General features: G+C 44.2%; 1 protein-coding gene across 3 annotated transcripts in view; it reads left to right on the top strand.

Annotated features, from left to right (window-relative positions):
• The first annotated feature begins 280 nt into the window (after positions 1 to 280).
• Positions 281 to 14465, top strand: part of CRACD (capping protein inhibiting regulator of actin dynamics) — a 118056-nt gene continuing 103871 nt past the window's right edge. Inside the window, exon 1 of one of the 3 annotated variants that reach the window (XM_082238011.1) lies at positions 281 to 564. The gene's annotated coding sequence lies outside the window, so the exon portion shown is untranslated. Of the gene's footprint in view, positions 565 to 1425; positions 1489 to 1596; positions 1616 to 14465 lie in introns of those variants that run through there. The other 2 variants (XM_082238012.1, XM_082238013.1) reach the window with 2 other exon arrangements.

Raw genomic sequence — 14465 nt, forward strand, 5'->3', positions numbered from 1 at the left:
GCAGACAATGGGGCTAGAGAGCACACACCAGTCGACATGGGTACGGTATGTCCATATAGCAATATGCAGGTAGCCTAATGAGATTAAATGCCAGCTTATTTTAAGGGGTATTTGAGGAAGCACCTGATCCACAGCAATTTAACGATGCCCCTTATTTCAGAAAGCCCTACCTCCATTTTTGGGGACTCCCTGGAACAAGCATTGCGGTTCCACGAAGGTGGATCACACGCGGGAATCGACCAACGCTCAAGCAGCCCCCTTGATCTGTTATTAGGCGAGGCTTAAGGGTGGGGCCGGAGAGAGAGAAGCCTGGTTTAGAAAGGGGGGGAAGCGAGCGAGCGATCGCGCCTCGACCTCCGCGGAGCCTGTTCCCTCCCTTCTCAACTGGAGGTTGCAGGGAGAGAGCGAGCATGTGATCGCATTGGCTCGCCTTGCCATGGTGTGGCAGCAGCGCGGGCAGCAATGGAGGCGGCTTAAGGGACGAGGCTGGGCGGCTGCTGCTGCTGCTGGCTGGCCAGACCGCAGATGGGAAAGCCCGACCCAATTTCTCGTCGCCAAATCCAGGTAGGGCATTCGCATCCCTCCCCCCTTTTGCCTTCTTTCTCATCTCTTGCGCGTATTTACGCATAAAAGCATTGTTCAGAAGCCGCCGAGGCGTGGGTTTGAATCCCGCCGTCTGCTTTGCGCTTCCCTGACCTTGTCGCTATCAGGCGTTCGCACCTCTTGTTCCGTTAACCCCCCAAATCCATTCTTGGTTTTTTGCGGGGGGACTCCGCGCCTGTCTATTGTTAGACTGCAGGCTGCTATTTCCTTGTGTGGGTCTGTGTTTGCGTGGAAGGCTGGCTGTGCAGGCTGCCAGTCAACCTAAAGGATGTGTCTGCTTTCTGAAAACGGTATTTCTTGAGCATCAATGAAAGGCATCTGTGATGAACGTACACATTGGCAGCTCTCCTAAAAGGATTAAATAAAAGCAGAGCTATGCATGTTGGCAAGGGTTGCTTTGGCAGTACTTTCATACCCTATAGATTTCAGTGTGCACTGACTTTTGAATTTCTTCCCATTTTTTATTTTAATCCCTTGGGTTAGTGTTTTCTCTGATTCTTGCATTAATTTTCCCGGAGGCAAGAGAGAAAGAGATGACTTTTGTTTGCTTGCTACATCTCCCACAAAGCTCCAGAGCTGCATTGCTTTGTCTAACCTTCTCTAAGGCCATTTATCATGGAACTCCCGTCACCATATTTTAATGAGCTGTGAAATCTGCTAGTTATTATGGTTGAAAGACGGAAGGTTTCGTTTCCTGCGAACCCACCACCCACCCAATAACTCGATCAAGTGCCCTAAAGGTGACACTATCCGGAATGAGACGTCTGTTTTCCGTCAAGGCTTTTCATTCATAATAATAATAATTTTTTTGCAGAAAAACCCTGACAGACCATAAGGGGACAATCCTAAACATGTTTACACCAGGAGCACATCCCACTGAGCTCAGTGAGTAAATTTACTCCCTGGTAAATTGGTTTTAGGATTGCCCTTACTCTCACTACTTCTTTTCTCCAGACAACTGGAAAGTCTGAATTGCACAAATGCTGCTGTTTCAAAGAAGCAGGTGATCAAGGTTGGAATCCTTTGCAAATTCATGGTTTTCTTAAGAACTGTGCAAGCGGTCTTCGGGATTTAAGAAATATTCCATTTTTTTGCGCTCATCTGCCCAAGAGGGTTAAAGGAAAACTAGAAGCCACAACCGTACATGTTGAAATTTTAATATGGTTAACAATAGTGTGGCTGAAATTGAGATGCTGGGGGAGGGGAAGAGGTTAGTAGTAGACAGAAGGGAAGCATGCCCAGAGTACAAGGAGTACTCTAAAGCCCATTTTTCATTTGTCTCCCTTCTCAAAAGAAGTAGCTGTGTGATGATATCGGTAATGTCTGTGTGTTTTAGGGGGTTGATACCAGAACAGAAGCAGAATCTTTATACAATAAATCCAATTTGCAATAATTATTCAGGAACACAGTAGACAAGCTAAGTAGAGTGTAAATCCTAAAAAACACACACACACCTAAATGTCACAGGAAAGTTTATTAGAGCTATCAAAAATGTTCACTTAAATGTGACATTTTTGCTTGTCCTAATAAAAAGTATTGTTGCGCTGTAAGAATAGCATTCACATTGCTGCAAAAAAAGCGAAAAGGGCTGTATATTTCACTAGGTGTTACTCAGCTTTTTGGTAGGGGGGGAATAAACAGACTGCAGAAAATCATTAAGAAATGAATACTTGTAGCTCAGGGAATGCAAGAGCAGACTCAAGATCCCTTTAATCTGCCATCATACTTCCACCTGTGGCGATGGTGGCCTCCTCCAGCATTTACTTAGGAAGAACTGGTATTGCTGGTGTTGAGCCATAATGGAACACACCCATCTTGCCAAACCTCCCCTCCAGTATTACTGTGATGAGCCACCGCTGCACCACCAGGCCTCTGAGCAATGGTAAGCAATTATGTAGCATTGTTTTTAGAGGAATTGAGGTGAGCAGGGGATTGGCACTCCTGGGTTGCCAGGTGATGGCTGCCATTTATTTTGCCCATAAGGTCCCTCCTATTGGTGTTGCATCATCTAGCTCTACAATATACCCTTTTTCGATATGGAATGGCTAAAACTGTACCCAGTATTCCAAATGCAGACTGGCATATATTGATAGATCTGCATTAAATTACTGGCTATCTTGTGCATTAAACTACTTGTAGTTTTCAATTCCTTTATGTTAATCCTAAAATTTGCGTTTTTTGCAAACACCACACCCATACATCGGATTGGCTTTTTCACTGCAGGATCCACCATAACCCCAATATATTTTTCCTAGTTAGTCACTGCCAGGTTAGATACAGTCAATGCATGTGAGGTTAGGGGTTTATCTGAATCACTTTACACTTCACAGTGCAAATCTCATACTTGGATACATGGAAGTCATTCTCACTGAGTTCAGTGAGACTTTCTCCCAAGTAAGTTGGCTTAAGGTTGCAGGCTGAACATACCTCCAACAACAACAACAACAACAACAACAACAACATATTTATTACTTATACCCGATCCATCTGACCGGGTCTCCCCAGCCACTCTGAGCGGCTCCCAGCAGAATATTAAAAACACGATAAAACATCGAACATAAATAAACTTCCCTAAACAGGACTGCCTTCAGACGTTTTCTAAAAGTCAGGTAGTTGTTTATTTCCTTGACATCTGATAGGAGGTCAGAGTGGACGCCATTACTGAGAAGGCCCTCTGCCTGGTTCCCTGTAACCTCACTTCTCGCAGCGAGGGAACTGCCAGAAGGCCCTCGGTGCTGGACCTCAGCGTCAAGGCTGAACGATGTGGATGGAGACGCTCTTTCAGGTATACTGGGCCGAGGCTTTTTAGGGCTTTAAAGGTCAGCACCAACACTTTGAATTGTGCTTGAAAATGTACTGGGAGCAAATGTAGGTCTTTCCTGGACCAGTGTTATATGTTCTCGGCAGCTGCCCCCAGTCACCAGTCTAGCTGCCGCATTCTGGATTAGTTGTAGTTTCCAGGTCACCTTCAAAGGTAGCCCCACATAGAGCGCATTGCAGTAGTCCAAGTGGGAGATAACTAGAGCATGCACCACTCTGGTGAGACAGTCTGCGGGCAGGTAGGGTCTCAGCCTGCGTACCAGAAGGAGCTGGTAGATAGCCACCCTGGACACAGAATTGACCTGCGCCTCCATGGACAGCTGTGCGAATCTCTTGTTCTGTTTAGATGTTGATTCACCAAGATGTAAGAATTTTTTTGGTGGCTGGAGGAGGAGAGTTCTTCACAGTTTGATTGCATTTTCTCCATCCGTGATGGTGAAGAGCTACCTCACTGTTCACTTGGCTACCTCACACTTTGCTTGGCTACACCACTGCCCTCCCCAGACTTCCTAAAGCAGATCCTTCAGGGAATCACACCGTTGATTTCCCTTCACTGTGAGAACTGGCTATTTGCTCTAAACTTTCCGCTCCCTTTTCTTTACCCAGCAGTCAGAGCAGTCTTGATTGTGTACATTCAACTTGGCATTTTAAAAGGGAAGAAAAGACAGCCCGAGAGTTCAGGTTTCTCAATGCAGGTCTGATGTCCCTGATTCTGCTGATTTACAAAATAGGGCTATTATTCAAACGTGTCATTACAGCTCTATAAGGTCACCTCAGTGGAGACAGCAAAGGCTACAGCAGTATGGGCATTAGTTTATGAAAGAAGGGTGATTTCTAGTGTTTACCGTGTAATTGATTTTGATTTCTTTAGTTATTGCGCCTTATGAAAGCTCTCTTATTCTCTCATTTGGGAAAAGAAACGGAGGCTGAGAGAGAAGTGGCTTGAAAGGGAGCATTTCTCTTCTCTGGTCTTTTTTACTCTTGCACCGTGCTGAACTAAGTCAAAGTTTGGTTTAGTATGTCATCTGAATCTGGGCTCATGGTTAAGCGCTCTCATCATTGACCACAAGCTGTAGCCAGCAAGGAAGCCCAAGTTTGGATGACACACGAAGCTGAACCTTGGCTTAGCTCAGTGTGTTATTAGAATGAAAAAGACTGGGGCGGGGGGGGTGGAGAGAAAATGCCTGCAAGTGTCTCTCCAATAACATGTTTGCATGTTCTCAGTAAGCCGCAGTTTAGTGTAGCCTTGCTGTGCAAACCAGGCCAACACAGTTAGCTTTTAGTACAGTGGTACCTCGGGTTACAGATGCTTCAGATTAGACGCTTCAGGTTACAGACCAACCCAGAAATAGTACCTCGGGTTAAGAACTTTGCTTCAGGATGAGAACAGAAATCACACGGTGGTGGTGCAGCAGCGGTGGGAGGCCCTATTAGCTAAAGTGGTACCTCAGGTTAAGAACAGTTTCATGTTAAGAACAGACCTCCGGAATAAATCAAGTTCTTAACCTGAGGTACCACTGTATGTTTTTATTCATTCTGTTGATTTTTCCCAAGTTTGTCTTAATTGCTGCTTCTGTGGTTTTATTTTTGTAATGTACTATGCATTATGGTGTTTAATTATTTTGCTATAAGCTGCCCTAAGAGTTTTTACTGAAGAGTGGCATATCATTTTTTTGATATTCAAGGTATTCCATGGGAAATAGTTAAGAAGTGTGACCAAAACAGTACTGAAATTTCTGATTAGTCTTTTCAGAAGGTAATTTTGAAGAGTGTCATACTGTTAACATATTTTCTCGTTCTAGTTCGATCTTCATAACCCAGGGATATTAATATAATTCCCATCTCTCTCTCCCTCCGCCCCCTGTTTCTCCGCTTGAGAAGTACACATAACCTCTTACTCTGATGGAAGTGTGGTGTTCCTTGATGACAGACATGTTAATTTTCATATTTCTGCAATGGATTAGCTGGAGGCAAGTCCCATTGACCTCGGTGGGGCTTGCTGCTGAGTAGACCTGTATGGGATTGCACTTTCTTGCCCCGTTGGTAATGGTGCAGCAAATTAACTTGGCTGCTAACAGTTTGGTTACAGAGCAACTTTCAACAGACAGGCTCAAAGCAGGCCAGTTTAAGGATGCAGTCACAAGAAGAGTCACAGCCAAGGAGCTCACAATGCAAGCTGTTGACCAGCCTCCCAATAGCCCAGGGGTCAGCAAATTTTTTCAGCAAGGGGCTGGTCCACTGTCCCTCAGACCTTGTTTTGAAAAAAAATATGAACGGATTCCTATGCCCCACAAATAACCCGTAGATGCATTTTAAATAAAAGGACACATTCTACTAATGTAAAAACACACTGACCATCCATGGGCCAGATTTAGAAGGCAGTTGGACCAGATCCGGCCCCCGGGCCTTAGTTTGCCTACCCATGCAATAGCCTCTTCCTGCTTATTTTTAAAAGGCTGAGCCAATCTGAGCAGGGGAATTCAAGAGATGTCAGGCCAGTCTGCATTCCAAAACAGGGCAGGGTTGAGGAGCAATTCCAGACAATGGGTGATGATGATAATCCACAGCAACTACTGTGGAAGAGTTCCCAGCGTAGGCAGGGCTGACTCAGGATGACAACCCTGAGGGGAATAGTTTCTGAATGCTAGTTGTTGAGATAGTCCCTCAGTCAGCACTTTGGGGGGAAATAAAAATGGAAATTTTGAACTTATGGACCCCTAATGTTTCCCTTAAGTTAATTATATGTAGCTGTTCATACATTTTTCCCAGGTGCTCAAGGGCGTAGCGTTTCTTCTGTTAGTTGTGTTTCGAGTTCTTTCGTTGTATATGCCCACTGACTCTTATTGTACAAGTAGCCTCATAGATATCGGCATCAAATCTTTAGAACAAATAAGTAAACAATGCATGGATATCACTTTTGGCTATTACATTTAAATGAGTAGTTTGAGACATTTGTTTGTTCGACCAACATGGCAGCCTCAGTCTCTGGGTTTGTACATTTTTGTCTCAAAACATGTCTAAGGGCATTCTTGAGGTTTTTTCCCCCTTTAAATAGCAGGCTCTTCCATGTTTCCTGCCTAGATGGCATTTGCCCTGGAGTCCAAGAATCTAAAAAGGTATACATGCAGTTTTTGTACAGTGGTTTTGACACTGTGCTAAAACAGAAAATGTTAATATTCCACGAATTCTTTTATAAACACTCTCCAGTTGTCTTTGATAATCCAGGTAAATATCTGCTTGGAATTATCCAGTTCCTTTCAAAATTTCTCTCTGGTTTGTCAGCCCTTTTCAAAAACAGAGTTCTGTGGTAGCTTAAAGATTTGCACATGGCATAAAGTTCCCTGGATTGGAATCCACTAAGTCAGATGCATGAAGTCTTATTCTAAGTTGTGTGTGTGTGCATGCTCTCTATCTAAATATATATGGGTCCAGAACACTATTTATATGGGTCCAGAACACTATATTTATATGGGTCCAGAACACTGTTTAGTTCTGTTATGTAGAGCAAGCGTTGTAACCTTCCAACAGTTTGACTTCACCCCCAAAGGCACAGTCCTCCATTGTCTCCCAAGACAGAGGCCAACCAATGCTATGTTGGATAAGTTTCAGCTAATAAGACTCAAGTACATGGACAAGGTGCTTGGATCAGTCAGGGCAGCTACTTGCGCTCTGGACCCTTGCCCCTCTTGGCTGATAAACGAGCAGGGAGGGGACAGCTGGCTGGGCCAGGGTGGAGATGAATGTCTTCTTGTGAGAGGGTGAGGCCCCTGCCTGCTTGAAGGAGGCAGTAGTAAAACCCCCTCCTCAATAAATCCTCCCTGGATTCGGAAAATCTATGTAATTAGTGGCCAGTTGCCAGTGTCTCTTTTTGGGGGGAGGTTTTTGAGGGGCAGTCTTGGACCAGATCCAGGTGCTCTTGGAGGAAACTCATTTTTCTAGATCCATTTCAATCAGGGTTTTGGCATAGAAATTGTTTTGGCTTGTATGATGACCTCTGTTGAGAGACAGGGGAGATGTGTCCTTGTTAATTCTCCTCAACCTATCGGCGGCTTTTGATACCATCATCCATGATATCCTTCTGGAGCAGCTGTCCTGAGTCAGGGGTGGGTGGCACCATTTTGCTGATTAGTTCTGGACCCAATTGAAATTGCTGGTTTTGACTGTAAAGTCTTCAACAGCTCAGGATCACAATACCTCTTCCCATATGAATTGACTCAGACCCTGCAATAATCACCTGAGGCCCTTCTTCATGTGCCTCTTATGTGAGGGGTTTGGAGAGTAGCAATACAAGAATGGGTCTTTTCCACGGTGTGTACACACACACACACACACACACACACACGAGGGGTGGGGAAAGAGATACAGACAAGACACTATTGTGGAAGATATAAATATACACATGATTGCAGAGGTGGAAAAATTCTAAGCAGCAAGATCAGAGGGAAGTGATATGCAAAAAAATGCTGACTGACAATTACATTCTAGTTTAAATGTATGTAAGATCATTGCAATGACTGTTCAGTGTTGATGACAACATAGACAATCTGCCATTGGTAAACTAATTTAACACTTATAGTGAAATTTAAACACACACACACACCATTAGCTTGATTCAGGTGAAAGAACTGAATTTCTTGATCTTGTAACTCAGTAGAGTTTCCCTTGAAGTTCCTTTGTTCAAGAACAGGCACTTGCAGGTCCGTAAATATTCAGTGGCATTTCTGAATATTGCCTTTCCTAATGACAGATTTTGACAGGTTTGCTAGAATACCCCCCCCTTTCCCCCCAAATACTGATGCAAACTGACCTGATCAACACATTCCAGAATAATGTGTAGATTGGAACAGCTTCCTTCAGATTTCATTTCACCAATTTTCAAATTTTATGATGCAGTTTTTGGTGGGTGGGTGGGTGAGAGAGAAAATGCATGTGAATGTTTTATGAATGAATGCATTCAAAAATAGCTATTTTAAGATTTTATATCCATTTTTTAAAATTTAAAAAAATCTGCATATTTAGAGAAGAAATTAGACAGAACAAACTTACAAATAAACTCCTGCAAGAATCATATGGGCCAGAAACAGGCTGATTCATCCGCTCCTAGATCAATGTCAATTTATTATTTTCTGTAGAGATGGAACCTGCTTGCCCTGTGTAGAATGCAGAAGGGCATTTCTGGCAGATGATATCAGATGCCATATTGGAAGATAGCCTGGTGATTGAGCCTCCACTGTTGTGGCTGGTGTTGCTTTGACCTGTGATCGTGTCGCCATGGTGAATACGGGACGGGCTTTCTTGCAGGTCTGATCCCTGTGCTTATGTGTCTGTTAGGAGGCCTGTTGTTGCTGGCGAGTCATAAGTAAGGGGGCTGTTCGTAAGCAAGGGCAGGCCTGTAAACATGAAGACGTGTCAGGGCAATGGTGTGTACTTAGAACTCTAGACAACAAAACAGAAAAAAGTGAAAGTCAATTTTCAGGCTTACAGGAAATGCCTACAAGGCTACCATACAATGCAAAGCAAATGTTCCCAAGGTTGCCAACCACAAAAGCATATAATTGTCCACCAGTGTTGGATTATTGCAGTCTAACTTGATTCTTCCAGCAAAGGGTGATGGTTAATCTCTGATCTTCAGGCAGGAGCAACTCTTGAACCTTTTCTGGTCAGTCAGAGGTGAGGCTTCGAGGGAAAAAGCAGACCAGTCTGTAGTCTGTTGTTTAGAGGGTTTTGCCGCAGCGCCTTAGCACCAGTTGTGTTTATTGAAGACCATTGTGTCAGATTGTTCTCTTTCATGTCTCCCACTTTCTCTCTCCCATTCTTCACATGCAATGAATTTTGCACAAATTGATTAATGACCTCATTATAGTTTGTTCACATGTCATAACTGCTACATAAACAGTGTGATACATACGTAAAATGCCTTTGTAAGCATCTAGGTCAGTGTTTCTCAATCTTGGGTCCCCAGATATTGTTGGACTACAACTCCCATCATCCCTGAACTCTGGCCTTGCTGGCTAGGGATGATGGGAATTGTGGTTCAACAATACCTGGGGACCCAAGGTGGAGAAAGGCTGATGTAGGTGGATGTGGAAGTCTTCCTTGTCAGCATCCAAGCAATGCATGACCCATCCCTGTTTTCTGCTTGGCTCAGAGCAAAAGTTTGATCAAGCCTGGCTGCTTCACTGGGCCTTCAAGTCAACCACCCAAGGCCAGTTAGGGGAAGATTTTACCATGCAGGATGGACTGTAGATCACTGATAATGTGCTGGAATGATTCTAGCTGGGAGTAAAATGTGTAAATCCTGAAACGGAATCTCCAACGAGTTGGAACAGATGCTGTTATATCATAGGGTTTGGCTGAAAACAAAGGATTTCATAGTGTGTTCTGGGAGGAAGTGATTAGTATTTATGTATGTATGTGTAGCAGTGTTCAGTATAAGGTAGTGCTTATATATGCGTTGTGTAGTGACAGAATAATATCTGGAAATTGAGACTGGTGGTGAAATGAAAGTTTTAGTGGAGTTCCTTATACGCCTCCTCCCTATGAATCTAGATGATAAAGATGCCATCACTGTATCTCTGGAAAATCTGGATGACTTAAGGTTCCCTGTACCTGTTCTAAGGTATAAAGGTAAAGGACCCCTGGATGGTTATGTCCATTCAACTTCAACTATGGAGTGTGGTGCTTATCTCTGATTTCAGACTGAGGGAGGCAGCTCTCCAGGTCATGTGGCCAGCATGACTAAACCGCTTCTGGCACACAGAACACGTGATGGGTGCCAGAGCACACAGAAACAGTGTTTATGTTACCGCCACAGTGGTACCTATTTATCTACTTACATGGGCACTTTCTTGGGAGAAAGGTGATAGCAAACCTAGACAGCATCTTAAAAAGCAGAGACATCACCTTGCCAACAAAGGTCCGTACAGTTAAAACTATGGTTTTCCCAGTAGTGATGTATGGAAGTGAGAGCTGGACCATCAAGAAGGCTGATCACCGAAGAATTGATGCTTTTGAATTATGGTGCTGGAGGAGACTCTTGAGAGTCCCATGGACTGCAAGAAGATCAAACCTCTCCATTCTTAAGGAAATCAGCCCTGAGTGCTCACTGGAAGGACAGATCCTGAAGCTGAGGCTCCAATACTTTGGTCACCTCATGAGAAGAGAAGACTCCCTGGAAAAGACCCTGATGTTGGGAAAGATGGAGGGCACAAGGAGAAGGGGACGACAGAGGACGAGATGGTTGGACAGTATTCTCGAAGCTACAAACATGAGTCTGACCAAACTGCGGGAGGCAGTGGAAGACAGGAGTGCCTGGCGTGCCCTGGTCCATGGGGTCACGAGGAGTCGGACACGACTAAACGACTAAACAACAACAACATGGGCACTTTTAAACTGCTAGATTGGCAAGAGCTGGGACAAAGCAACAGGAGCTGCACCCCATCGTGCAGATTCAAACCACCAACTTTCTGATCGGCAAGCCCAAGAGGCTTGGTGGTTTAGACCACAGCGCCACCCGCATTGTGTTTCCTTTTACCTACATAAAAGCAAAATACCTGATCAGTTGGCCACCTTGCTGACATGGTGACTTGGGCAGTTTGAACACCTCCCACTTTGCAAATAGTAATAAAAAGTAATGTATGGTGACATAGTGCCACACTGGAAATGAACAAATGAAATGGTCCAGCACATGGGCGTAGGCTAGGTTTTTGTTGGGGGGGGGTTAGAACCTCAAGTTTGTATTGATTTTTATTGATTTGGGGTGGGAGCTGCCCCTCTGCCCCCCCTTGGCTACGCCCATGGTCCATCATAAGGAGGAATTTTGTTTGTCTCCTATAAATTGTATGTAGTGGTTCTTCTGTCTCTATATTTAAAAATGGAAAACAATGGTGATAGTGTTAACTGATTGCAGTGTTTGTGTTCCTCAGGATTAATTTTCTTTAAATCTTGGTGCTTGACCATAATTACAAGAACTGCAGTTGGTCAACCACGCTATAAATGCTACATGGATTGTGGCAGCTGTTATTACATTGCAACAAGAATAGTTCGAAAGCTCCAAGCAATCTGTGTTTTTGATGTTCATAATTCGAGTCTTAAGCAAATAGATAGGAAATGTTTTTGCTAGAGAAGAAGCCATTTATATACAGATGCCTGTAAGCAATATATTAAATTTACATCTCTAGTTGCCCTAGCAGATTTTGAAGCCTAACAATCAATTAACAAAATATATTTTTGAGCTCAGTCTGTACATTGCAAAGTTTGCAAAGGTAATGTAAAGGACTGGTGCTCTCTCTCTCTTTTTTTTTGGACATGTGTTCTATTTAATAGCTGTTGTTCATAGCATATAATGGAAAACCATCTCTACCGTCCTATGACTGGGAATCCTTTGGCTGCAAGCTCCATCCCCAGATTGCTGGGAGTAAATTTGCACCATCCAATCCACCCCCATCTTAGAGGGGGTAGGGGATGGGAATGCAGAAACAGGTTGGCAGGAAGAGTGATTATTTACCTTGCTCCCTCCCACTGGAGTCAGTAATAGGGGTGAGGAGTATGTGTAGATGTACGATCCTGTCCTTTGGACGCAGGTAGCGCTGTGGTCTAAACGACTGAGCCTCTTGGGCTTGCTGATCAGAAGGTTGGTGGTTCAAATCCCCGCGACAGGGTGAGCTCCTGTTGCTTTGTCCCAGCTCCTGCCAGCCTAGCAGTTCAAAAGCACACCAGTGCAAGTAGATGAATAGGTACTGCTGCAGCGGGAAGGTAAATGGCATTTCCGTGTGCTCTGGTTTCCATCACAGTGTTCCGTTGTGCCAGAAGCAGTTTAGTCATGCTGGCCATATGACCCGGGACAAATGCCAGCTCCCTTGGCCTGAAAAGCGAGGTGAGCACTGCAACCCCATAGTCCCCTTTGATTGGACTTAACCGTCAAAGGGTCCTTTACCTTTAACTTTACTATCCTGTCCCATTTGCAGCAAACTCAAATTTGGCCAGCAAAGACTTCCATCCACTGAATCCTTAAGTATTCCAAGTGTCTGGTGCTGGGCATCTTGTTCCACTGCCACACTCCCCTATCTGCCCACAGAGCAGCACTTCCACCACTTCCAGGGATTGAATAGCCAGAGGATTTCAGGGAGATCACTCCACTTTTGGCAGCATTATTATTTCCTTTGCAATTTTTGTTTTGTTTTGTAAGAGCGGGTGTTAGCTAAGAAGAGCACTAGGACTAAAGAGTACAGTCATACCTCGGCTCCTGAACGTCTTGGGAGTCGAATGTTCTGGCTCCCGAACGATCAAAAACCAGAAGTGAGTGTTTCAACTGTCCCGCAGCCTATCAGAAGCTGCGCTTTGTTTCGGAATATTTCGGAAGTTGAATGGATTTCTGGAACGGATTCTGTTAGATTTCTGAGGTACGACTGTACGAGAGAGTGTACCAATTCTTTTATCTGTGATAACAAATTCTATTAAATTTCTCTTAAGATGCAGCATCAAGATATTTATGATTAATAACATAATCACAAAGAGGGCTCAAATTGAAGCAGTTGAAATTGTTGCCAAACAAGGGGGTAATTGCTGTAGAATTGCTTGATTTGAGATGTCGCAATATAGAGGCCAACACATCCTATATAGAAAGCGCGTTCTGTCTTTGCAAATGGAGCTACCATTTGGCAATTCGACTCCGTTGGGGGCAAATTTAGATACAGTTCTGCAACTATGTCTTTCCAATGACCCTCCCCCCCCCCCCATCAACTTGTCAAAAGGCTGCCTAGTCAGTAGCATGCCTGGCAATTTTTGTATTCCCATAGTGCAAAATAGCAGCCCATTTAATGTTTCCTGTACAATCACCGCCTCAGCAAACAGGAACTGTTGCCCTATATTCTGGCAGTGGATTAATGCAGTTTAGTTAATACTTCTACTAGAATAGAAGTAGATATTTATCTCCCAAATGAGAAGATCTTGTGTCTGCCCATTTTGCTCACTTTCACTCCAAATGTCAACCTTCCCTCCCCCTTTCTTCCATTTCCTTCATCAAAGTACACTGTAAGCTCCTCAGAGCAGGAAACTGTCTTTTTTGGGGTTATGTTTGCAAATGATATAAATAATAACCTAGCAAAAGGCACACTCAGCTTTTTCACCAAGTAAAAGGACTGCTTCATTTCACTGTAGCAATTTGTTTTTCCTTCGCGTGCTGATTAAATATATATTGTTGCCTGCCACCCCAGTCTCTGAACGGTGCAAGATGCCAAGGTTTCTAGGCGTTTACCCAGGCTTCGTGTTTCCTTTTGGAATGAGGCATAGCAGAGACTGTGGTGCCTTTATGTTGTATGATTTGTTGTTGTTGTTTAGTCGTTTAGTCGTGTCCGACTCTTCGTGACCCCATGGACCAGAGCACGCCAGGCACTCCTGTCTTCCACTGCCTCCCCCAGTTTGGTCAAACTCATGCTGGTAGCTTCGAGAACACTGTCCAACCATCTGGTCCTCTGTCGTCCCCCTCTCCTTGTGCCCTCCATCTTTCCCAACATCAGGGTCTTTTCCAGGGAGTCTTCTCTTCTCATGAGATGGCCAAAGTATTGGAGCCTCAGCTTCACAATCTGTCCTTCCAGTGAGCACTCAGGGCTGACTTCCTTCAGAATGGAGAGGTTTGATCTTCTTGCAGCCCATGGGACTCTCAAGAGTCTCCTCCAGCACTAGTTGTATGGTTTAGTTACACATAAACCAGTTGTATGGTTTAGTTACACATAAATACAACCTGAGCCTATGATTGAGAGGTTCAAAGCATTAACATCCCAAAAGGGCTTGCTTCTCCCATAACCACAGCCTTGGATTCAAGCGGAAAGCAAACATTCTGCTCTGACTCTGCCTTTCCAGCCCGTAGCATTTTGCATCCAGCTCACATTACAGTGGTACCTCTGGTTATGAACTTAATTCGTTCTGGCGTTCCGTTCTTAACCTGAAACTGTTCTTAACCTGAGGTACCACTTTAGCTAATGGGGCCTCCCACTGCCACGCAATTTCCGTTCTCATCCTGAGGTAAAGTTCTTAACCCAAGG

This window comes from Podarcis vaucheri, assembly GCF_965113315.1.
Source record: "Podarcis vaucheri genome assembly, chromosome: 9".
Classification (NCBI taxonomy): Eukaryota; Metazoa; Chordata; class Lepidosauria; order Squamata; family Lacertidae; genus Podarcis; species Podarcis vaucheri.